Source organism: Delphinus delphis, chromosome 19 (assembly GCF_949987515.2).
Source record: "Delphinus delphis chromosome 19, mDelDel1.2, whole genome shotgun sequence".
NCBI lineage: Eukaryota > Metazoa > Chordata > Mammalia > Artiodactyla > Delphinidae > Delphinus > Delphinus delphis.
In genome coordinates this window covers 57,513,808-57,538,730 of record NC_082701.1, presented here as the reverse complement: position 1 = coordinate 57,538,730, position 24,923 = coordinate 57,513,808, and the positions used below count along the sequence as shown (strand labels likewise).

The 24,923-nt window shown below is 44.8% G+C and overlaps 1 protein-coding gene and 1 pseudogene across 1 annotated transcript in view; one reads left to right on the top strand and one right to left on the bottom strand.

Moving 5' to 3' along the window:
* SPECC1 (sperm antigen with calponin homology and coiled-coil domains 1) overlaps window positions 1–24,923 on the top strand; it is a 243,523-nt gene that overhangs the window by 83,270 nt on the left and 135,330 nt on the right.
* LOC132415608 (U6 spliceosomal RNA) lies at window positions 9,135–9,227 on the bottom strand (annotated as a pseudogene).

The following is a 24,923-nucleotide window of genomic DNA, read 5'->3' as shown; positions in this document are numbered from 1 at the left end:
GCTTTCTCAGTGTTACTAACTCGTTTTGAGAAACCAAAAAGGTTTTTTTTTTCCCTCCTAAGTTTTAAAAATATTGATTTATTAATTCATTTAAAAATAACAGAAATAAAATTAAACCCATTACATGTTAACATAATTACCATATCTTTATGAAAAATTTTCAAAAGCAAAAAATAATATTGAGAAAAATGGCATTTTATATCTTTGCATATCTTTATTTTTTAGAATTTTATTATTTTATACAGCAGGTTCTTATTAGTTATCTATTTTATACATATTAGTGTATATATGTCAATCCCAATCTCCCAATTCATCCCACCACCACCACCCCCCCTCCACTTTCCCCCCTTGCTGTCCATACATTTGTTCTCTACATCTGTGTCTCTATTTCTGCTTTGCAAACCGGTTCATCTGTACCATTTTTCTAGGTACCACATATGTGTGTTAATATACGATATTTGTTTTTCTCTTTCTGACTTACTTCACTCTGTATGACAGTCTCTAGATCCATCCACGTCTCAACAAATGACCCAATTTCGTTCCTTTTTATGGCTGAGTAATATTCCATTGTATATATGTACCACATCTTCTTTATCCATTCATCTGTCGATGAATGACCTGACTATCGTAAATAGTGCTGCAATGAACATTGGGGTGCATGTGTCTTTTTGAATTATGGTTTTCTCTGGGTATATGCCCAGTAGTGGGATTGCTGGGTCATATGATAATTCTATTTTTAGTTTTTTAAGGAACCTCCATACTCTTCTCCATAGTGGCTGTATCAATTTACATTCCCACCAACAGTGCAAGAGGGTTCCCTTTTCTCCACACCCTCCCCAGCATTTGTTGTTTGTAGATTTTCCGATGATGCCTATTCTGACCGGTGTGAGGTGATACCTCGTTGTAGTTTTGATTTGCATTTCTCTAATAATTAGTGGTGGTGAGCTGCTTTTCATGTGCCTTTTGGCCATCTGTATGTCTTCTTTGGAGAAATGTCTATTTAGGTCTTCTGCCCATTTTTGGATAATATTGAGCTGCATGAGCTGTTTATATATTTTGGAGATTAATCCTTCGTCCGTTGATTCGTTTGCAAATATTTTCTCCCATTCTGAGGGTTGTCTTTTTGTCTTGTTTGTAGTTTCCTTTGCTTTGCAAAAGCTTTTAAGTGTCGTTACGTCCCATTTGTTTATTTTTGTTTTTATTTCCATTACTCTAGGAGGTGAATCAAAAAAGATCTTGCTGTGATTTATGTCAAAGAGTGTTCTTCTTAATGTTTTCCTCTAAGAGTTGTATAGTGTCTGGTCTTACATTTAGGTCTCTAATCCATTTTGAGTTTATTTTTGTGTATGGTGTGAGGGAGTGTTCTAATTTCATTCTTTCCAAAAGGTTTTTTTTAAACCATTATATTTGAGTCCAGAGTATAGGAAACTTAAAACGTCAGAGAATGTATTTCATTTTCTTTTGCAGCACATAGATAAGAAAGCTAAGCTTTCCGTGGTCTAACTCACAATGCAGCTCCATTAATAATAGTAATGTACTGCTCAATTGTCTAAGGTGGGAACACAGCTGAAATATGACATTACTCATTTATAATAGGAGGTGAATGGTAGACTACTTGTGATTTTTGCACTGTTACATAAAATATCACAATCCAGATTAGCTTTCCAAAGGTGTATTTTAATTTATTTAGTTTTCAAAAAGTTGAATCTGTGAAGAATATATGTGGCTTTTTTTTCTAGGATGCAGGGGAATGGCCTTGTGTTTCTACATAATGGTTTTACTTTTTTTTTTTTAACTTGACACTTCATTATTTTTTAAAATTTATTTATTTTCTTTTATTATTTTTTTTGGCTGCATTGGGTCTCAATTGCAGCACGTGGGGTCTTTCCTGAGGCATGCGGGATCTTTTGTTGCAGCGTGCGGGCTCTTTATTGTGGCGCGTGAGCTTCTCTCTAGTTGTGGCGTGCAGGTTTTTCTCTCTCTGGTTGTGGTGCATAGGCTCTGCAGTTTGCGGCACTTGGGCTCTCTAGCTGCGGCACATGGGCTTAGTTGCCCCGCAGCATGTGGGTATTAGTTCCACTACCAGGGATTGAACCTGTGTCCCCTGCATTGGAAGGAGGATTCTTAACCACTGGACCACCAGGGAAGTCCCCACATTTGGTTTGTAAAGTACAACATATGAAAGTACAACTTATTTTTATCAAGGCAGCCTAAGACTGATTCTAAAAGTTAACAAAGGGACTTCCCTGGTGGTACAGTGGTTAAGAATCCACCTGCCAATGCAGGGGACATGGGTTTCAGCCCTGGTCCGGGAAGATCCCACATGCCACAGAGCAACTAAACCCGTGCGCCACAACTACTGAGCCTGTGTTCTAGAGGCTGCGTGACACAACTACTGAGCCCGCATGCCACAACTACTGAAGCCTGCACGCCTAGAGCCTGTGCTCTGCAACAAGAGAAGCCACCACAATGGGAGGCCCGCGCACCGCAACCAAGAGTAGCCCTCGCTCGATGCAACTAGAGAAAGCCCACGTGCAGCAACGCAGACCCAACACAGCCAAAAATAAATAAACAAACAAACAAATAAATAAGGGTTAACAAAGCACCACTAAAAACTAACAGACTGACCTCACTCTCAAATATTGATGCAAAAATGGGAGATGAACATATTAGCAAGTGTGATTCAACAAGAAATTAAAAGAACAGTAGTGCACATCACAACCAAGTGGATTTACGCCATCCAGGAATGCTTAATAGGAGATTGGGGAATATAATCCATCATACAATATTAATAGACTACAAAAGAAAAACCATATGGTCATGCCCATAGAGATGGAAGATGTCTTTGACAAAATTAACACTCTTTCTGATTTAAAAACAAGCTCTTGGTAGACTACAAGTGTATGGGTACTTCTTTAGTGATATGAAATATATGTATCTTGGGACTTCCCTGGTGGTGCAGTGGTTAAGAATCCGCCTGCCAATGCAGGGGACATGGGTTCGAGCCCTGGTCCAGGAAGATCCCACGTGCCGTGGAGCAACTAAGCCCGTGCACCACAACTACTGAGCCTGAGCTCTAGAGCCCGTGAGCCACAACTACTGAGCCCATGTGCCACAACTACTGAAGCCCGTGTGCCTAGAGCCCATGCTCTTCAACAAAAGAAGCCACCGCAATGAGAAGCATGTGCACTGCAACGAAGAGTAGCCGTTATTCACTGCAACTAGAGAAAGCCCGGGCATGGCAACGAAGACCCAACGCAGCCCAAAAAATCAATAAATAAATTTATATTAAAAAAAAGAAATATATGTATCTCAAGCCAAAGCCAGCACTATGCCCAATGGTGAAATCCTAGAAGTGTTTCCATTAAAATCAAGAATGATTCAAGGTTGCCCACCACCAAATTTTTCTGCAAGTATTAACCTAGGCATTGAGACAGGAGAGCTATAGGAGTGTATTCATGTTGGAAATGAGGATACAAGATGATGATTTTATGCAGGTAATACCGCTGTATGTTTAGAAAAATGCTTAGAATTTCCTGAAAGTTGTATCATGAGAAAAAACTTAGCATGTCCTAAAAATCTATTAGATATAAGAGTTCAGGGCTTCCCTGGTGGCACAGTGGTTGAGAGTCCGCCTGCCGATGCAGGGGACACGGGTTCGTGCCCTGGTCTGGGAAGATCCCACATGCCGCGGAGCAGCTGAGCCTGTGAGCCATGGCCGCTGAGCCTGCGCGTCCAGAGCCTGTGCTCCGCAACGGGAGAGGCCACAACAGTGAGAGGCCCGCATACCGCAAAAAAAAAAAAAAAAAAAAAAAAAAAAAGAGTTCAGTGTGTGGCTGGTTATAGAATATAAAATATCAGTAGTTTTCTTATCAGTGACTAGTTAGAAAAGATAATAAGAAATGATCCCATTTATGAAGGAACAAAAGAGGTAAAATACCTAGTAATAAACTTAATATTACCAGAGCCTCTATTTTAAAAACTCTTAAAACCCTTTTAAAGGACATAAAAGAAGATATAAATACACATGATTCTTGGATAAGAAGACTAAATATAATATAGATTAAATTTAGGGACTTCCCTGGTGGTGCAGTGGTTAAGAATCTGCCTGCCAATGCAGGGGACATGGGTTCGAGCCCTGGTCCGGGAAGATCCCACATGCCGTGGAGCAACTAAGCCTGTGCGCTACAACTACCGAGCCTGCGCTCTAGAGCCTACAAGCTGCAACTACTGAAGCCCACGTGCGTATAGCCCGTGCTCCGCAACAAGAGAAGCCCCAGCTCGCTGCAGCTAGAGAAAGCCCGCAGGCAGCAACAAAGACCCAACACAGCCAAAAAAAAAAAAAAAAGATTAAATTTAGTCAGTATACAACAAAAATATCTAAATTATTCTGTGAATTCGTTTTCATCACAATTAAAATATCAGTGGGAATTTGAGAGTAAAAACACTGATAAAATGATACTGGATTTATCTAAAAGAGGGGTTCTCAACTGCGGGCGATTTTGCCCTGCACCCCAACCCACGGAACAAGCGGCAAAGTCTGCAGACATTTTTTGGTTGTCATCACTAGGGGGGTGATACTGACATCTAGTGGGCAGAGATCAGAGATGCCGCTAAATATCCTACAAAGCACAGGACTTCTGCCCAAAACGTCACTAGTGCCGCTGTTGATAAACCCTGATCTAGGAGACTCAATACTCTAGAATAACCAGGAAATTTCTGAAAAATTAGTGATCGAGGGACTAACCTCTTCAGTGGAACAGTGGAGACAGTCCAGAATACACTGGAGGATTTCATGTAGGATAAAGGCGGCATTTTATATCAAGACGGATAATTCACTCAAAAATAATAACTGATTGGATTTTTAGGAAAAAATAAAGCTGGATCCCTATCTCACTCCTCTCATCAAAACAAATTCCAAGTGAATTAGAGATTAAATTTTAAAAAGTGAAACCATGCAAGTACAAAGAGAAAACATGGGAGAATCAACTTGTAGTCTCGGCCCTGGAAGGGCCTTTCTAAGTAGGAACAAACACAGAAGCCATAGAGGAAATGGTGAAAAATCACATAAGTATTAAACACTCCTTCGTAAAAAGAGGAAATTATTTGCAAAACATGTAACAAAGGGGGCTTATTTACAAAGAGTTTGTATAAATCAATAAGAAAAAGAAAAATAGTAAAAAAGAAAAGAGTAGTTCACATAAAATGGAAATACAGATAGCCACTAGAAAGATGCCAAGTCTTACTTAGAGGTAAAGGAATGTAAATCAGAGCAATAATTATTACATACAATTTCCCCTAACAGATTAGTAAAAATTAAAATGATTGAGGGAATTCCCTGGTGGTCCAGTGGTTAGGACTCCACGCTTCCACTGCAGGGGGCACGGGTTTGATCCCTGGTCGGGGAACTAAGATCCCACATGCTGTGCGGCACGGCCAAAATAAGTTAAAAAAACAAAACAAAACATTAAAACGATTGATAATTTCTGATGTTATGAAGTGTGAAAGGAACCACACCACATATAGCTGATGGCAAGGACAATCTGGTAAAATCTATCTACATTTGAAATACATATAATCTTTCACCAAGAATTTCTACCGCTTAGCATTTAGCGTTACTGATATACTTGAAAAAGGATGCCTATATATATGGACAAGATGTTCGGTTGTGGCATTATTGTAATAGTAAAATACTGGAAATACCTAAGTGTGTATCAGCCCAGCGCTGATTGCAGAATGAGATTTTGGTACAGCAGAACAGTATGCAGCCATGGAAACGGACACAGATTCGTCTGTACGGACAGGGAAAGATCATTACTAAGTGGGGAAAATAACATGGTGCATCTAGTCTGACCTCATTTGTTTTGATTTTTAAATAGATGTTAATATAATTTTTGAAATCATAACTTTTTTTCTGGGAGGATGTAGGGACGTTATCTTTGAGGAGAGTTACCAGAATTGAAAGTGGTGGGGGAGGGACTTCCCTGGTGGCGCAGTGGTTAAGAATCCGCCTGCCAGTGCAGGGGACACAGGTTTGAGCCCTGGTCCGGGAGGACCCCACATGCCGTGGAGCAGCTAAGCCCACCCGCCACAACTACTGAGCCTGCGCTCTAGAGCCTGCGAGCCACAACTACTGAAGCCCGCGCTCCTAGAGCCTGTGCTCCGCAACAAGAGAAGTCACCGCAATGAGAATCCCGCGCACCGCGTCGAAGAGTAGTCCCCGCATGCCACAACCAGAGAAAGCCCGCGCGCAGCAACGAAGACCCAACGCAGCCAAAAATAAATTAAAGAAAAAAAAAGACACACACAAAAAAGAAGTGGTGGAGGAAGGAGACTTTTCATGTTAGATCTTTCTGTTTAAAAACACATGCAGACATTGCTTTAAAAAAATAAAAACAGAGTAAATACAAATCATAACCTAATTTTTTTTTTTTTGCCTTAGCCAAATCCTTCCTCTTCCACTTGCTTTTTAGTGTGTCTTAACTACTCATTGGTAAATTATTTAACTGCTTGATCCCAGCACGTACTCCCTTTGTTCAGGATTCTAGAGAAAGACCTTGGTTTTACTGGTTCCCACACCCCATGGGCTTTAGTTTCCTTACTTGTTCCCTTGAGGAAATACCTACAGATCTACGGCACAATGATGTCACAGCAAAGGTCTGTGAATGCTTTGTAAACTGTAACGGGCTATTGAAATGTAAGATGCACTTCTATTCCTGTAGTTATCATTCAAATCCAGTTTGCCATCTACTTAATTGTAATGAAATTATATCCTTTGACCTCATCGAGTTGAATTAGAAAATTGCATTTGTCTCTGGACCTTGTGTTTTGAAGTGCAGGTTGTCCTTAACATTTTCATATCAGCTTTTGGACAGCTGACACTTTTGTACATTGTCATGTATCCCCAAACTGCCTCGTTCCTGGTGAATTTGGACCCGTGCATCAGCTGATGAGCCCACTGTTAGAAGCAGTGGCCGGCATGGCCATGCTGCCCATCAGCCGGTGTGTCTCTGTTGCAGGTGCCAGCACCCCTGCAATTATGCAGTCGTGTTAGTTGGTCGTGTGAATATCGGATCACACTTTGTCTTTATTTTATGAGCACGAAAACCAGGGGAACGAGAGTGTTGGCACTAGTAGTAAGTGTGGGTTTTTAAATCTCAGGCCTGTTGAGTCAAAGAGGGAGGTGATTTAGTGTGTTAGAAACGGCACCTCACTGGACTCACAACCATTCTCTATAGATTCAGCTGTGAAGAATAATATAAAACTAAAGAAAATAAGGAAAATGCTAGCAGTATGTAGTTGATTTCCTCTTAAAGGAAAGATGTAATTATAAATTATTTATAGAACTTAGGGGACAGAAATCTTTTTATGGCCCTCAAGTCTTACTTAGTTTTTGAACTTTTGGCTTTAGGACACTTTTTTTGGTAATGCATGGTATGGTATAATCTGTGTTTTCTTTCAAATATATTAAATTTGGAAGGGATCTCATTGTGAAATTATGATACAGTGTTGTGGTTTGAAACTCACAGTGGTTAAACCTGTGATCAGCCTGTATTGCACCCTTTCCTGGGAATTGATCTATCCTCAAGGAGGAGCCCTCAAACGTAGAACAGGAGAAAATGCTCACTCCTTAGATAATAATGATTGTATGATTGCTCACGCTTGCATCTGTTGCTAACGCACAGTCTAACCCAGGTGCTGGGGGAACTGCGTGAAGGAGCTGGACTGTCTCCGGGTTCTGGTGTCCAGGCCCCAGCATCCCCGGGGCCCTGCCGCCGTCTGCAGTAACTGCAGCAGCCGCAGGGGTGTGGACGGGCGCTCGGGGTCCAGCCCCAGCTGGTGCCCCCGAGGTGCTGGCCTCATTCGTCCTCCCAGCAGCCTCCAGGAGAAGGCGGTGTTTCATCCAGATCAGGGGGCTTCAGAGAGGTCAAACGAGCGTGGCTTTGTGTCGCCCACGCCCGCCCTATTTCCACACTGAACACGGGCTCCTCCTAACTGATTCTGAATCAGTATTATAACATCTCTGTGGTACAGCCGGACACACCTGCTTCTTCCTTTTCTCCCTCCGGTGCCCGTGGTGCAGACCTAGTTTTACCCGATGGGCGTGGAGCTTAGAGAATGGGGTGGCCCCTCGTGGTAGGCAGCTGTCCTCCCTGGTACCCCATAACCGCGCATCTCAGCCCCCACGAGATGCTGAGCGCCCCCCAAAGCTGCAAGGCGGTCCTGCCACTAGATGGCAGTCTCGTCCAAACACTGACCCCTGTGCTGGGAGTCCCCGCTCTGACCAGCAGTCCTCCTGGCATTCATTAGGTCAACAAATATTTTCGAGCGCCTACTGTGTGCTCGGCGCTGTCCTAGGCAACAGAGAGACATCGAGGAGCAGGACATGGAGCTCCGTAAACAGAGCCGTGTGGGGGAGGAGGACAGAGGGCGGGGGGGCCGGGGACTGAGAGAAAGAGGGGTGAATGACCCGACCTCATTTTGGAAGGAGCACTTTGGCTGCCTGTGCAGACTGGACGAATGGACAGGGGAGACCAGATGAGAGGCCATGGCCAGACCCTAGGAGAGAGACTTTTCAAGGCTGAATAATAGTCCATCATATGTAAATACTACATTTTCTATATCCCTCCGCCATCGGACAGACCAGAAAGACCAGGAACGAGCTTTAACTTCAGGTGGTGTCTGGGGTGACCCCGGTATGAGGAGGTTTCGAACTTGGTGCTGGTATTATCAAGTCCTGGGTTCTTAGGTAGTACCTGGTGGTTTCATGGCCCCGTATTTCCCAGGGGTCATCAGGGCTCGGCGGCTTTCCGGGGTCCTCCCCGGGAACCCGTGGTTCAGAGGGGGGCGCTCTCCCTGCTCCTGCCCCCAGGAACACTGACGTTTCTGCCAAGTCTTTCCGTCCAGAAATGTGCTGCCTCTCCAGTTCTCTGAGTTTTCATTTTCGCTTTTCCCTGATGTCTGCTTATTGCCCCCGTCCTCCCCCTCCCCCCTCCCCTCCCCCTCCCCCTCCTCCTGCCGGCGGCTCTTCCTCCAGCTCCTTCTGTTTGTTGAGTTTATGCCTAGGTTTATACTTATCCTGCTTTGGTGGATGGGATTCCTTAGTCATTGTATTTTCTTTCTTTTTCTTCTTTTTTAACATGGAAAACTTCATGAACTTGCATGTCATCCTCCACGCTAATCTTCTCTGTATCCTTCCAAGTTTAGAATGTGCCGCTGAAGTGAGCATTTGTATTTTTTTAATTAGATATTTTTAAACTATTTAATTCATAACTGACTCCTTCCCTTACTGGTACTGATGGTTTTCAGTTGATTCTTATGTGTTTTCCAAGTGGAGGATTCTATCAGCTGCGATAACAATGCCTTTTGTCTCCTCCATCCCATAGCTGTGTCTTTTCTCTCTGATTCCTGCTGTATCGTGAGACCCGAGTTGTGTTCAATGCTAGTGATGTCCTTGTTCTCATTTTACTGTGATTGCTTTTTAAAAAATTTTATAAATTTATTTATTTTGTTTTTGGCTGTGTTGGGTCTTTGTTGCTGCGCGTGGGCTTTCTGTAGTTGCAGTGAGCGGGGGCTACTCTCCATTGCGGTGCATGGGCTTCTCATTGCGGTGGCTTCTCTTGCTGTGGAACACGGGCTCTAGGCACGCGGGCTTCAGTAGTTGTGGCACGTGGGCTCAGTAGTTGTGGCTCGCAGGCTCTAGAGCGCAGGCTCGGTAGTTGCGGCGCACGGGCTTAGCTGCTCTGCGGCATCTTCCCGGACCACGGCTCGAACCCGTGTCCCCTGCATTGGCAGGAGGATTCTTAACTACTGCACCACCAGGGAAGCCCACTGTGATTGCTTTTGATGTTTCCCCATTAAATCAGATACAGAAAGTTGGCCTGAGATATTGTTTTGCAGGTTCAGTTCTTCCTTTCCTCTTTTTGCTCAGAGTTACTAGGATTGGGTGGTAGATTTATTAAATGCCCTCAAGGCATTCTGTTATTACTTTAATTACTGATTTTCTTTTTTACCCTGGAGTCTCCTTCAGGAAATCCAAATATGTGTATACTTGGTCTCCTGGGTATGTCTTCCACATCACGGATTTCCTTAATCCTTTTGATTGCTTTCATGCATCCTCTGATTTTTAAAAGCTTATCATCTAATATGCTTTGCTTTGTTTCTTTCCTTGAATTCAACTATTGTGTCTTTAGTATAATTTCTCTGATTGCAAACTGCTTCTTCTTTATGACTTCCTGCTCTATCTTCATAGCTATAAAAGCTCCTTGAATTTCAATGAGGATGCAGATTAGAGATTTTTAAAAACATTTCCTGTTTCTTCCAATAACTTTGTTTCATAGGTACATATTTATCTGGATTCCTCAGATGATTCCCCTTTTATGAACTGCTGAGACTTTCCATATAGATCTAGTGATTTTCTAGAATCATCCGTCTTCACAGAGGGAAATCTGTTGTGTCACGTCCCAGGGGTGGTGTCCACGCGGTGACTTTCTCTCACGCTGAGACTCAGGGTAAACTTTGAATAATGCAAAGTGCTGGTTTCCCTTGATTTACATGTTAGCTGCATTTCTAGAAAATTCAGTGTCTAATAAAGTGTAAAAACTCTCCTTGTGGGCTTCCCTGGTGGCACAGTGGCTGAGAGTCCGCCTGCCGATGCAGGGGACGCGGGTTCGTGCCCCGGTCCGGGAAGATCCCACATGCCGCGGAGCGGCTGGGCCCGTGAGCCATGGCCGCTGAGCCTGCGCGTCCGGGGCCTGTGCTCCGCAACGGGAGAGGCCACAACAGTGAGAGGCCCGCGTACCGCAAAAAACCCCAAAAAACAAACAAAAAAACCCTCTCCTTGTGTTTCTATGTAAAATAGTGTTAGATTCTGGACTCAGATCATTATAAACAGTTCTTTTTTTCACTTCCCGAATGCTGGGTATCCTAAGAAAGGGGAGAGGGCTGCAAGAAGCAGGCACACCCCTGACATTTGTAGGGCCTGGGGCAAGGAGGCAAATATGGGCCCACTGTTTATTGGCAAGGTTCTGATCAGTGTAATTAAGTAGCCTATGAAGGATCAGGGATTTTGGGTGATCTGTTAGGTTGTGGTCCAGGTTGTTGTATATATCAAAAGTTTATTCCTTTTTAATTTCTTCATAGTATTTCTTGGGGTGGATGTGCCACAGTTTATTTACCCACAAGTCTGGGTTGTGCCTAGTGTTTTGCTCTCATGAATAAAGCTGTCACAAACATTATCACGAATAAAGCGGTACAGGTTTTTACGTGGACATTTTGTGGAAGCATTTCTCTGGGACAAATGCCCAGGAGTGCAATTGTTGGATTGTATTAGTTGCATGTTTAGTTTTTTAAGAAATTGCCACAATGTGTTTCCAGAGTGACTGCGCCATTTTATAGTCACGCCAGCCATGTGTGAGTGATCCAGTTTCTCCACAGCCATGCTAATAGGTGTGTGGTGATATTTCACTCTAGTTTTAATTTGCATTTCCCTGATGGCTAATGATGTTGAAGCACATCTTATTTTTCTTTTGCAACTTAAAAACATTTTTTATTTATTTAATTTATTATTTATTTTTGGCTGCGTTGGGTCTTCGTTGCTGTGCGCGGGCTTTCTCTAGTTGCGGCAAACGGGGTAATTCTTCGTTGCAGTGTGCGGGCTTCTCATTGCGGTGGTTTCTTTTGTTGCGGAGCACGGGCTCTAGGCCCACGGGCTTCAGTAGTTGTAGCACGCGGGCTCAGTAGTTATGGCTTGTGGGCTCTAGAGTGCAGGCTCAGTAGTTGTGGTGCACGGGCTTAGTTGCTCCGCAGCATATGGGATCTTCCCAGACCAGGGCTCGAACCCGTGTCCCCTGCATTGGCAGGTGGATTCTTAACCACTGCACCACCAGGGAAAACCCAACCTTATTCTTCTTTTCCAAAGCTGTTTTATCTAGTCTCATTCCTTTGACTTTCTATATAAATTTAGAATTATCTTATCTGTGTACACACAGAAAGTCTTCTGGGAATAGACATCTTTACTGTGTTGAGTCTTCCAATACACAAACATTTATTTAGATCTCCTCTGATTTCCTTCATCAGCATTTTATAGCTTTTAGCATACAAATCCTGTACCTATTTTGCTAGATTTATACCTATTGCTTTTTTTTAGCAATTGTAAGTATTATGTTACTGTATTTCAAATTTTGGTGTTCATTGCTAGAATATTGAAATAGAGTTTATTTTTTATGTTTATCTTGTATCTTGTGAACTTGCTGAACTCACTTACTAGTTGTCGGAGATTTTTTTTCCTTTAGATTCCTTGGGATTTTCTATGTAGACAGTCATGTCATCTACAAGTAGGAGCAGTTTTAATTCTTCATTTCTGACCTGTATACCGTTTATTTCCCTTTCTTGCCTTGTTACACTGTCTAGAAATTCCAACGCTGTGTTGAATAAAAGTGCTGAGAGTGGACATACTTGCCTTGTTCATAACCCTAGGGGGAAGGCATTCAATCTTCTACCATTAAGTATAATGTTAGCTTTTGGTTTTTTGTACATGCCTTTTATCAAGCTGAGGAATTTCCCTTCTATCCTAATTTTTGTAAGATTTTTTTTTTTCTGAGGAATTCCCCTCTATTCCAACGTTTATCATGAACGGAAGGTGGAAAGTGGACCAGCTGACCGTCAATGTATTCACCAGCTAAATTTACTTTTTTTAAAATTATTATTATTTTTTTAGTTTTATTTTTACTTTTTAAAAATGTGGATGGTTGGGAGAGCGTTTTGTGAACCACTCGTTAAGAAAAGGGAGAGTGGAATTTTTAATGTTTTGATTTATACCCTTTGTTGTATGAAAGAATTTAAGAAGTCTTATAGAGATAAATGCAAGAAAATAAAAAGATAAAAATGTGGGGGGGCGGAAATAGAAAAAGCAAAAGCTAGAAGGAAAGTGCATGATTGCTAGTTTGTTGAGGAGTTTCTAGAAGCCAGAGGGGAGAGGGAAACCTGATTCATGATAAGATGAGAAGGAGCCAGCTACTGATGAAACACACAACCGTCCAGGGACTGAAATGTACAGAAATCAAGTCTCCTTTAGGTATCTGAAGGGAACAAGGTATCGATTTTCTAAAGTCGGCAAAGGCATCTTATAAAGCAAAACTTATATGTCTGAACACCTCACTAGCACCCCTAGGTAGCAGTTCTCTCCTTTATTATTCTTTTAAACAATTCATACATTGACTCTCTCTCTCTGCAGTATTTAGTCAGAAACACAGCATTACTGTTAGATTTCGGTGAATTTAAACCAGGTGAGCATATTGGGTTACGTGCCAGAGTGACATTACAGCAGTAAACTTCAGGGAGGGAGCTGTGATACTACTGATGATACGTGTTTGTGTTGACAGCTGGGGTCTGCTAGCTGAAATGTCGAGGGTGCCTGTGAGTAAGCGTGGCAGGGGCAGTGTGACTGCAGTACAGTGGGTGGAGGTCGAGGACGTCTCCCACTGCAACTGCCCTTCCCGGGAGAGCATGGTGACTAATGGCCTTTAATAGGGTCAGCTTCTGGATGGAGGGATGGAATGATTCGTTCTTCTAGGAGGATGATCGTGGGTGTTGCTCCTTGAGTGAGCGTGAGCTGGTCAGAACCACGTGGCCTGGCGCCCGTGCCCCAGGCTTCTTTATGGAAGCGGAGAAAAGGGAAGGAAACGGTGAGTCCCACTGTGGAATGAGTTTTATGTTCCAGAAGAAAGTTCTGCTTTTCTGGTTCTGGGTAACCGTCACGTTGGATGGAAGGTAAGCCGGAGGTCTTTCCACTGAATTCATGGAACATTCAAGTTCCAGGCCCTGAACTTGGCCATGACCTTCTGAAACGTTCACATCGCCCTCTGGAAAACATGACCAGACCTGCTCCCTCGTGCTGCCTTTCCTGGCTGCCGACGCACAGTAGATTCTCAGTGCTCTGTTCTCTCTTCCTGAAAGTTTGTCTGGATGATTAAGCTTGCCGTCGAATTTTATTTCTTAGCATATTGATTTCCGCATCAAAAATTAGGTGAATACTGAGGAAAGTGTTTTTCCTAAGCAAATTACAGTACAGATAGAGTAGAAGTGTGTCCTGCGGATACGTGCCGTCCCCCTTCCTCAACTGAACCTTGCTCAGGTTTTCTTAAATGCTCTTGGAGGGGATATTTATCCTCATTTGATCAATTCCAAAAGACAGCCCAGCCGAGGTGGCTTTATGCTGCGGGAATTCGTTTCGGAACCCGAACGCAAGAGATTGATAATAAATGAAATCAACATATATTTGATAATCTAAGTGCAGAGTATTCAAGTCAGGAACTGTGTGTGGGGTTGATGGCGGAGAGTCCGAAAGGAAGGCTTGAAGACAGCAGTGGAGCAGCAGGAAGGCTGGAAGAAAAGTGGCAGAGGCGGGCACAGATGCGGCTTTGTTCTTCCCTTCCCGCCATGCCCCAGCTGTGTGGCCTGAAGCAAAAGGATCCTCCAGCAACGCTGCCAGTCCCGCTCTTGGAGTAGCCGCGCCTGTGGGCTTTCAAATGAAAGCAGGTAGGAAGGGTCCTTCTGCCGTTTGCCTCGTTCTCAGTGCGTTTTCCGAGTTAACCCATCCTGGCTCCCGGCCACCCCTGGGGCTCCTTTTGGACCCTTGCAAACCATTCCTTTAAAAATCTGTTCTATCAAACTCTAGTCTTTGGTCAGGTAAAATTTTTAAATCATATTCATTTTTTGAATCGGTCATAGAATCATATGGCTCACAATGTAAAGGGTACAGGGAGAAGCTTTGCTGCCACCCCGTCTGCCTCGTTCAGCACTGTCTGGCCCTCCGCTATCCTTCTAGAGATTCCCAGTGTGTGCAGAAGCAGGTGTGCGTCCTCTTCCCTCTCTGTGCACGGACGGTGGCGGGAACGGTCACACGTTCCGCGCGGTGAGCCCCGGAACCCAGTCTGCACCCTCCCACGTGTGCGGTGTGCTTCACTCCTCTCCAGCCTGCCCCTCATCTCTCTGTGTTTATGAGAGCCGTTCATGACCTTGTTCAAAGTTATCTCCACTTCTGGGGTCGTCATTTCCCTGGGCCAGGAAATTTATGCTCCTTAGGTGGTTTTCTTGGGCTTGAGTTTCCTCTCACTAAGGTTTGGTCTGCCCTCCACAGGGCAAAAACATTTTGGGGGGCACGTGTGTGCGGGAAGACAGGAGAAGGGGCAGAGCTTTTGCCCTTAATTGTTTTCAGCAAACCTCAGCTCCTTTCGAGGATTAGCTTTCCAGACCATTTTCTTACAGGTTTCTGCCAACTTCATAGTCAGGCAAGGCTCTGCGTCCTGTCCTTCAGTTTTACGCAAGTCCTCGACTTTGCCCGCGTCACTGTCACCCTGACTGCTTAGGGATCACCCCTTTCTCCCATCGTTACTCACTGTGGGATGAGACTCTCCCGTTTGGAGAAGCATCACGTGTTTCGTTACCTGTAAGACGAAGTTAACCCCACCCATCTCAGGAAGTGGGGACCACAAAAGGCAATGGCCTTTGTCAGGAACCAAGAACAGAGCCTAAAATGTAGATATCTCTATAAAACCTGCTTTTCCTCTGAAACCATCCTCCATAACAGGATCTCCGAGTTAGGAATGGTGACAATTCAGTAAAATCCACCTGCTTTGGACTCTGGGGCGTCCTGACCAGGCTCTTCCAGCTCTGCTTTCCTAAGATGATGTGCTTTTTTTCTTCCTTGCACTTTGTCAACAATTCCTTTTTCAGTCAAAGTTAGAGTTCTCCTTTTTGGTTCCAAGCAGTAAAATTAGGGCCAGGTTTTGACTGAATATGTGGAAGAATGTTCTAGCAGTCACAGAAGTACAGGGAAGCATGCTGCCCCAGGAAACCAAGAGCTGCCGGTTATCGGTGGGGAGGTTTCATTCTGCGCTGAACTCCTTGCTGGAGATGTTGGAGGGCGATGGGAGCAGATCCTCACTAACGTCCTTCCCAGCCCTCAAGGGGTTGCTGTGAAGCTCAGAGACCTCCTCCTCTTGTCTCCTTCCATGTGGGAGACACTGCTCCAGCCCCTCGGACCACCAGGTACCTGATGACTCCAAACCTGCATCTCTGCCCCAACTTGCACCTGCCTTCCAGAAACACGCCTCCAGCTGCCCACGGCGTCTCGTGGATGTTCTGCACGTGTTGTGTCCGTCCCTTCGTTCCTTCAACAAATGTGTCCGCTGAGTTCCAGGCATCTTCCCAGGTGCCGGGGACGCAGCCACGAGCGAGACAAGGGAAGCCCTGGCTCTCCTGGGTCTTACACTGCGTTCGTGTGGGATCTGTGGGAGTGATGCCCACCCCTCTCACTGCACTTGTTTCCCTGCTTCCTCTAGCATCTGACTCCTGCCGACTGCAGCGCTCTCCCGACACCCAGATCAACTCTCCTGTTATCCATCAGCCTCCTTTCCTTCAGCGTGTGATTTTCTTTGTCACCACGTCTACCCACTTCTTTTCATTTCCTCTGGGTTCCCCTGACCCCACCTGGCACAGCGTCTCTCACCTAAGGCACAGAGGCTTCCTGGTTGAAGTCGGGCTGCTGGTAATGTTTGCCCCACCCTCTTGTCCTGAGAGACTGGGACCAGTTTGGGTCAGTTCATTGACAAAGTTGGTTAAATTGGGGAATCCTAAAAAATGAAAGATATACTTTAAACATTTTATTTTCACCTAAAATGTTCAAGTGCGTTCATTCACTGATGTCCAGCTACAGAGCCAAGGTATTTTCTTGGAGCGCACATGTCGGTGGGAACCCTTTGGCATCTTCCCACACCTGTGACACACCTTCCATGATTTCCAGCTTTAAACAGGAGCGAGAGCATAGGTGCTTCCGAAGAGGACTGCCTGCAGACTCCCTTCACGTGTTTGCTACTGGTCCCCTCATCATTTAGAGCTACTTTGGGCATTTTTTAAATTGAAGTATAGTTGATTTACAATGTTGTGTTAGTTTCAGGTGTACAGCAAAATGATTCAGTTTTATATATATATATTTATATGTAATGTGTGTTTTCAGATTCTTTTCCATTATGGTTTATTACAAGGTATTGGATATAGTTCCCTGTGCTATACAGTAGGACCTTATTTACCTCTTTTATATATAGTAGTTTGTATCTGCTAATCCCCAGGTCCTAATTTATCTGTCCCCCATCCCCTATTTTAACAGCTCACTTTCATCCAGTCTTTTCAAACCATTCAGAGTGGCTTTTTTTTTTTTTTTTTTGCGGTACGCGGGCCTCTCACTGTTGTGGCCTCTCCCGTTGCGGAGCACAGGCTCCAGACGCGCAGGCTCAGCGGCCATGACTCACGGGCCCAGCCGCTCCGCGGCATGTGGGATCTTCCCGGACCCGGGCATGAACCCGTGTCCCCTGCATCGGCAGGCGGAATCTCAACCACTGCGCCACCAGGGAAACCCCAGAGTGGCTTTTGAGGAAACAATCTCTCTCTCTCTCTCTGCACTATTTCATTGGTTTACATAATAATTAAGTTACGTAAATAAAATCACTGGTACAACTAGCGTAAATAGGGTTGGAACAAATAGACCTACTCTCAGTATGCAGACAACCCATGTGGAGGGGGCTGAAGTGCACGGCTGTTCCAGGTGGGGCCTGCCAGCCAACTGTGCTCGTCCTGCCCAGGACATTGGTCAATGTGTCCTGTTCAAATGGGCACCTTGGTTACCTTGGTGAGCTGGTTATGTGTAAAATGCTAGGAAGAGGGTGGATGAACACAGGCTTTGCATCAGCAGGGCCCTCATCCTGAACCACAGCTTTGGGTGGCTCAGCCCTCTCCTCAGACACCTGCGGCTCTCCCGCGGGAGACCAGGGGCAAAGCTCCTGCCTGGATCCAGCGCGATCCCACAGCAGCCTCGGCCCAACCCTGTTCGTGCCTTGAGCTCCAGTCCTGGGCCACAGGGGGGCTTGTTCTCCAAATACACTCAAGACTTTCCAACAATCAAGCCTTTGTTCGCCCTGGTGAGCACAGACCCGGCAATGCTCCTCCAGGACACACGTCCAGGCCCGGCACCTCTCCTGCTGGCCCCTCCTGCCACTCTGGACCTTGACAGCAGTGCTGTTCACCACAGGAGGGAGGACCAACTGGTAAGCATCACCTCCTCTGTGAAGACTTTCTCGATCCCACAACAGGATGAGCTTTTCCCCTTTTAAAGATACACTGCGTTTGGGCTTCCCTGGTGGCGCAGTGGTTGAGAGTCCGCCTGCCGATGCAGGGGACACGGGTTCGTGTCCCGGTCCGGGATGAAGCAAGTCCGCAAAGGCTGCATCCTGTACGATTCCAACCATACGACACTCTGGAGAAGGCAAAACCACAGAGACAGTAAAACAATCAGTGGTTGCCGAGGTTTGGAGGAAGAAAGGTGGGGGGAAGACTAGGTGGATCACAGGGTACTTTTAAGGCAGTGAATCTATTCTGTGTGACACTCCAGTGATGGATACATGTCATTATACATTTGTCCAAACCCACAGAATGTATAACCAACCCAAAGAGTGAACTCCAATATAAGCTGTGGAGTCTCGTTAACAATAACGGATCTACAACATTGTAAATCAGCTATACGTCAATAAAAAAAAGAAAAAAAACACGGATCTATATTGGCTTATCGATTGTAACAAATATACCCCACAGTACAGGCTGTTAATAAAGGGGGAAACAGAGGGGGGTGCGGAGGGGGTATATGGGAACTTTCTATACTTGCCACTCATTTTTTTTATAAACCTGAAACCTCTTTAAAAAACAAAGGCTATTCCTTTAACAAAAATCGTGATCCAAATAACTGCCTCGGGCTTAAAGTAACACCACAAAACAGGAATAACAGTCACCGGGGATCACCTGTCCATCAGCCATTTCCTTCTTCTTTGCTAATGAACTCCACGGAACACGATGCTGATAGAAGGTCACACTGTTCTTAGCTCCGGAATGAATCTTAATTACACGGTCGAAGCCAATCGTGGTGATTCCATTTTCCTTGCTAGTGACTGAGGGAGGTCTGGTGGGAGAGTCCGGGAACGCTTTCTTGCCCTTAAGGGGACACACTGGAAGCATGCTCTCTTCTTCCATGGGGCTTTGTCCTCCCTGCTTGCAGTCACCAGCACTACAGCGGCCATCCCCACCAAGACGGCGAAGGGAGGTGGCCAGGAGGGTAGATGAGAAAGACAGAGAGAACTGGTTCTCCCACGACATCACTGTGTCCCCAGGGTAAACCTGCTCTGAGTCACCTACCTTCTGTTCTGTTAATACAACATGGCACGCTTCCTCAGTGTTGAAGTCCAGCTGAGTCAGATATGATCTGACCTGGTAGCTCTCCTTTTTCTCCATAAGGGACTCAGGTTCAGAGAGATTCGCTATCTTGCCCAATGACATAGAGATAAAAAGGAAGGAGCCAGAGTTCAATTCAGGCCTGTTGCCTGCGAAGCACTTGTTCTTTCTTTCTCTACCTCTCTGACTTCAGGAGAAGCTGGCCGCGGAATCTTCAAAGAGAAGCGACTCTTTCAGGATTCAGAAAAGCAAATAGTTTCTTGTAATAAGTAACTGTAAACTATGGGAGAAAATCTTGAAGAACCCTTCCTGAATTAGAGAAAACACATTTTTTAAATCTCCAACAGGGCTTAACTTAAATATAAATAACATCGCTAGAGGGTAAAGGAAGGCAGATTGAGATAATGGTCATTACCACTATAGACCCCGGTACAATAAAAATGCCCATTGTCTGTCCTTGTCTCGGCCACTGACTCATTAGGTGACCTCGCCCAGACCACCCCCGGAGCCTACAAGAGCCTTATTATCTACCCATCACCTTCCCTTGGAGCTTCGTATGAATAATAAAAACTCATCACTGGCCTTCAGATTCTGAAGTTCACATTATATGCGAAAGACAAGCCTAGGGGTGTAACGTGAGTTTTTCCCTAAGCTTCCAAGTCTAGGAGCACAAAGGGGGTGGTGTTCCCCTCAATGATTTCTGGAAGTCCCAGGAGCATGGGGCTTAGGCTGCTTTATTCAATCAATAATATTCAGCACCTGTGTTGTACATGACACTCTCCAAGTTTTCCATCTTCTAAAGGAGGGGGGAAACCTCAACTTTCCTAATAAGTCAAAGGCCAACGAGATTCGCACAAAGAAAACCAAGAGAAACTTAAAACGCTGGGAGAAAGAGTCAAAGAGAGGGTAACAGAAGAAGTCTAGTAACTGAATCGGAAGAAAATTTCCTCAGGCAAACAGCACATATATTGGTCTGAAAAACACTCCAACGACAAAAGGTGGCAGGAAACGTCGAGGGCGCATCTGTAGGGACAGAAAGCAGATTTGTGGTTGCTTGGAGCTGGCGTGAAACAGGAGTTGACTGGAATCAACAGAAGGCATCTTTTCGGTGTGACAGAAATGTTCTAAAGCTCCGTCGTGGTGGATGGTTGTAACTTGGTAAACTGACTAAAACCCTTTCGCTTGCACATCTTAAATGGGTGAATTTAGTGATATGTAAATTACACTTCGATAAAGCTGGGTTTTAAAAAAATTTTTTAATTTTTTAAAATCTTTAGAAGCTTTTTTTTTTTTTGCGGTACGCGGGCCTCTCACTGTTGTGGCCTCTCCCGTTGCAGAGCACAGGCTCCAGACGCGCAGGCTCAGCGGCCATGGCTCACGGGCCTAGCCGCTCTGTGGCATGTGGGATCTTCCCAGACCGGGGCATGAACCCGTGTCCCCTGCATGCATCGGCAGGCGGACTCTCAACCACTGTGCCACCAGAGAAGCCCTGGGGCTTTTTTTAATAAGTAAAAGGAGATAAACGGATGAGCCTTCAAGACTCAATTATTTCTGAACTAAAAAGAGCCCCGTCATTACTCCAAATCAATTAGCAGGACTGAAGCCTGGGGGTGCCTCAATGCCAGGAATAAAGGCTAGAAAGATACTGGCTTTGAAGAAGATGAGATAAAGGGGAGAGAGAGGCCTCAGCCACGCTTGGGACTGGCTTGCTTCCTGAGGGTGCTGCCGGCAGGTCCAGCGCACAGTTCACTGGAAGCAGCAGAGAAGGAAGAGGCAGCAAAGAGCAGTACAGGGCAGGGCGCGGGGAGGTCTGAGCAGAAAGACAAACGCAGCGTATCTTTTTTTTTTTTTTTTGCGGTACGCGGGCCCCTCGCTGTTGTGGACTCTCCCGCCGCGGAGCACAGGCTCCGGACGCGCAGGCTCCGCGGCCATGGCTCACGGGCCCAGCCGCTCCGCAGCATGTGGGATCTTCCCGGACCGGGGCACGAACCCGTGTCCCCTGCATCGGCACGCGGACTCTCACCCACTGCGCCACCAGGGAAGCCCTGTTGCTCTTTTAAAACAAGCATCATAGGTGCCTTTGACGTCCCTAGAGCCATTTTTGAGGTTATTTAGCACCGGTTCTGGTTCTGGAGCATGTCAGCTGTACCTCCACCTGTGGCTCCGGACAAACTGATTCCACTGGAAATTTTATCCTATTCCAACACTGGACGGTCAGCGTTTGTTTGCCCAGTTCGTATTATCGCCACAACTTGACTTCTCGCTGTCCTGCTTTCAAAGTTCTCTTTAAAAGATTTGTTTTCAGTGATGGCTGATACTTAAAATTGTGAGGTCATGCCCTCAGGAATAATTACTAGGAGTGTGTTAAATTTCTCTATCTCCTTTTCAAATGGTTTTATCAGGTTACCGCCATCAGCATCTAAAACTGTCACTGATGGATTATCACTGTCACTGGTGGTCCAGTGGTTAGGACTCGCTGCTCTCACTGCAGAGGGCCTGGGTTCGATCCCTGTTAGGGGAAATAAGATCCCACAAGCTGCGTGGCCAAATAAATAAATAAAACTATCATTGATGAAGTTTATTTCAGGATGTGTCTTCCTTAAACAGTATTTAACATTGATTGGCTCATGATGTTTTTGGAAAAAAAATTTTTTGGAGGCAATTGGGGAAATTTTAATATGAACTGTGTACCGTGTAATATTTTGAGAATATTATTTTTCGTAGGTGTGATCATGGTGGTTGTAGGAGAGTTTAGGAGATCCTGCTGGAAGTATTTGGGGGTGAAGTGTTGTGATGTCATGTGGTTGGCAACATACTTTCAAATGAGTCAATGAGAAGGAAAATGGAGAGGGGTCGAGATAAAGGCCAAATGTGGTAGAATGTTTATATGCGGTAAAATGTTTACAATTGGTAAATGTAGGTGATGGATATAGAAGGGGTTCATTGTGGTGTTCTGGGCACACTTTTCTGTGAATCTGAAAATGTTCACAGTGAAAAGTCGGACAATAAAAAAAGACTTTTTCCCCTTCAATATTATAAAACATTCATCCGTGTTTACTTCAAGACTTTTATATGTTCATATTTTACACTTATACTGAATTGAACTTATTGTTGGCATAAAGAGGGATATATGGCTGTCACTTAATTTGAAGTGCTACTTTATGTTCAATTCTTTAATTTTTTTATAAATTTATTTATATATTTATTTTATTTATTTGGCTGCGTTTTGTCTTTGTTGCTGCGCACTGGCTTTCTGTAGTTGCGGCGAGCGGGGGCTACTCGTCGTTGCGGTGCGCAGGCTTCTCATTGCGGTGCCTTCTCTTGTTGTGGAGCACGGGCTGTGGGTGCGAGGGCTTCAGTAGTTGTGGCACGCAGGCTCAGTAGTTGTGGCTCGCGGGCTCTAGAAGAGTGCAGGCTCAGTAGTTGTGGTGCACGGGCTTAGTTGCTCCGCGGCATGTGGGATCCTCCCCGACCAGGGCTCGAACCCGTGCCCCCTGTGTTGCCAGGCAGATTCTTAACCACTGAGCCACCAGGGAAGTCCTGTTCAATTCTTTTAAATCTGTTTTTTGGGGAATTTCCATTCTGTTGTAACCACACTGGTCTTCTGATGTAATTTTATGGCATGTGTTCATCTCTAATAAGGCAAATCTCTTCTCTTTTTCTTCCTCTTCCAGAGTTTCTTAGACTTTCTGATGCCTTTATTCCTCCAGGTGAATCTTGGAGTAAATACATCAAGTTCATGATTAATTTGAATTTTGTTAAAATTATAGATTAATTATTTGGGCAGACTTGATGTCTTTATAATATTTAGTCTTTTCATTTCAATAACATAGGATGTCTCCGGAGAGCAAAGAATCCTTCAGAAGTTCAAGTGACCATCCCAGAACTATTTTGTTTGTTTAAGTTAGCATTGTATTATAGAGTAGGTAAATATATTATTTACTTCAGTTTTATGAGATATGGATGCAAACATGACTAAGACAGCATCACTGCTGCTCAGAGAGTTCACAGTCTTACAAAGAAGCATAGTTTAAATAATGTGATTCTGTGGGAAAATACAAGCATTTACAAGGGACAGAAATACCATAAGGGAGTGAGTATGTATTTGATTCTGGCTGGGATGGGCAGGCTCCCAGGGGGAGTGATGCTTGCCCAGGAATTTAGAGGAAAGCGTAGGCATTTGCCAGGTAGCCAGGCTACAGTGGGGTATCAAGTCAGAGGGCATATAGCAGATATGAAAGCGTAGGGACCTGAGACAGTAGGGCATGTTTCAGGGCACCACAACTGGCTTCATGTCACTGGGAGATAAAGGGAGGGTGTATTTTTGAAAGATGAGGGTAGAGTAAGGGGTAAGGGGGTACAAGATGATACACCAAGAACTGGGGACTTTATGCTAAAGGTAGAAGGGAGCGGCAGGGAGCTTTTAAGCAGAGGTGTGATAAGGTCGCATTTGCCTCCTTGATGGGTGGAATGGCGGAGGGGTTTGGGCAGCCGCATCAAAGCATCGAGTGAGTTGGAAGCTAGTGCTAGTTTCTCCTTGTGCGAATTAACAGCCTGAGTTAAGCAAGTGCCAGCAAAGATGAGAGAGAGGCAAGATTAGAACAATGTTAAGAAGGTGAAATACACACAGGACTCAACTTAAATATTTTCGACTGTGAAAGAGAGTCATAGTTGTACAGGATGTATCTCGGGTTGGTATCTTGTCAAGTTTTCGTGACGAGATACATGTTAATTGCATAACAGTTTATGGGATTAAGAAGATGACTCATCAGTTGCAAAATGCTCCAGATAAGTATGTAACTGTTCTGTAAGTGGAAGTGGTGTCACTGTGGCAGTGTTCACAAACTCAGCCTTTGTCAATTGATCCATACATATTTTGGGAAGTCAGACATCTTTTCTGGGCTTATTCTTCACCATTTATTTTTTAGTTTATTTATGTTTGGGTGCGTTGGGTCTTCATTGCTGTGAGCAGGCTTTCTCTAGTTGCGGCAAGTGGGGGCTGCTCTTCGTTGCGGTGCGCGGGCTTCTCATTGCAGTGGTTTCTCTTGTTGTGGAGCATGGCCTCTAGGCACGTGGCTTCAGTAGTTGTGGCTCGCGGGCTCTAGAGCACAGGCTCAGTAGTTGTGGTGCACGGGCTTAGTTGTTCTGCAGCATGTGGGATCTTCCCGGAGCAGGGCTCGAACTCGTGTCCCCTGCACCGGCAGGTGGATTCTTAACCCCTGTGCCACCAGGGAAGTCCATTCTTCACCTTTTAAAAAGGGGGGTTGAGCTTGATCTCATATGCATTTCTGCTCTGAAGTCATCCTATGCAATTTATTTTCCTTCATACATCCGCTTCTATGTGCTCTGGGTTGTGCCAGGTTTTGTAGTTTATAGAAGTAGAACTATGGCTCTTGTCTTTGACAAACTGGTTTTGATGCAGAATAACTCACAGCACTCCTACTGAAAGGCAGTAACGTGTAAGAGCTGATGTGTTTACAGTACAGCTTATAAACTCACTCATGCATTCATTCCCTGCTCTCATGATGGTTGCACTCTACTGGAGAGACAGTAAACCAGTTAACGTCGACTAAACGGTGGAAAGTGTCACAGAGGTCCACAAACCAGGGAAGTGTATGTGTGGAGGGTCTGATTGACTATTTCACATG